This window comes from Otolemur garnettii, unplaced genomic scaffold (genome assembly GCF_000181295.1).
Source record: "Otolemur garnettii isolate 467f Iridium unplaced genomic scaffold, OtoGar3 scaffold00022, whole genome shotgun sequence".
Classification (NCBI taxonomy): Eukaryota; Metazoa; Chordata; class Mammalia; order Primates; family Galagidae; genus Otolemur; species Otolemur garnettii.
In genome coordinates, this window is record NW_003852417.1 from 6,831,815 (window position 1) to 6,833,454 (window position 1,640).

The following is a 1,640-nucleotide window of genomic DNA, read 5'->3' on the forward strand; positions in this document are numbered from 1 at the left end:
TCATGGGTTCAAAAATAGTTGTTTTTTTTTTAATTTATCAGTCATGACATGTTCTCTTTTATTTCTGAATTTTCATTGAACTTTAGAATGATCACAAAGTTAGCAATTATCTCTGAGTAATTTCTATTGCTGATTTCCCTGGGGCTTCTCTTACAGAGGTATTCCATAAATGTCCAGAGTTCTTGTTTCTGCCAGATACTTCTAACAGAAAATAATTATCTACAGCCCTTTACATTATCTTGAAGACTTGTTATATCCCTTGAGAGATCAAGTGTATATGTTTATGTGTATTTGTGAAACAGAGTAAATATTTCCAGCCTCCTATATCTGCTTCTCTTTTGGTTCGTTGGGCTATTATGTTCATCAACACTATGAAGCTTCAGGAGGAACATGAGTATCTAGAGTATTTTTTTTTTTTTTACATGATGAAGGGTTAGCCCATCTTCTTTATTTTAAAACATATAATATGGCTTTAAAACTTAATAATGTCACACAAAGGAGAAATAATGTATTTCAGAGTATAGATTTCAGAACCAAATGGACCCAGGTTTGAATTATAGATTTGCCACTAAGTAGTTACATAAACTACAACTTTTCTAAGATTTGATTTCCTTAGAAATCAAGTTAAAATAATAACCTCTCTGAAGCTAATTAGATAATTTATATAAGCACTGGGCACCATGTAGATGTTCCAAAGGGCTAATAGGCTAGTGCAATCTCTCTCTTCTCTCTCTCTCCCCATCCACACACACCATCAAACTTTATATATATTATTTTACAGTCTTAACATGTTTGACCTATGCATCATCTACCCTTAACTTATGGATGACATAGTCAGATCAGATAGCATTGCTACTAAGTATATATCAAAAAGAATGAATTAATTCTTATTATGCATCTACTTTGTGTAAAAGATCATACCTCATTTAATACTATTACAACCACATTCAAGCTTGGGATTAGCATCCCCATCTTTATTGAAAAAATAAATCAAATTAAGGGAAGTAAATTAACTCAGCCAAGAACACAGAGAAACCTAGGAAATGGCAGAGCCAGCCCAAGCACGCGTTTTCCCATCTCACTGCTACACCAATAACATACAGGGCATAGTGGACGATCTCAGCTCCAGAGATCTGGACTCAGATCTGACTTGGGTTCGTTGTGCTGTTAGGGGAAGTAACATAATTTAAGTTTCTTCACTGGAAAAAATGGGAAGAAAAATAGTGCCAAGCTTCCAGGGCTGTTTGAGCATTAAATATGTTAATTACTCTGAAGCTCTGAGCATGGTGGTATCTGGCACATAGGGAGAGCCTAATGAATAAAGTCTATTAGCAATTTTACAAAGTGGAAAGAAAGGTCATGTCTCCTGCAGATCAGAGTGAATATGATTCTGAATTAACAAAAAACAAGCTAAAAAAATTTTTTTTTATTTTTACATGAAGCATCTTTCTTTAAATTTCTGACCAGGAACAGAGAGATTTAGCTGCCAAATGGAGCTCCTGATTTCAGGTGACAAGTGAGGTGAGATATCCAACACATCGTCCCACCTCCCCTACCTTTTATTTCCCGGTCATGGGATGGGTCTTATCTGGGAAACATATCAAAGATAATGGGTAACCATCAAAGGGTTTTTGAACAGG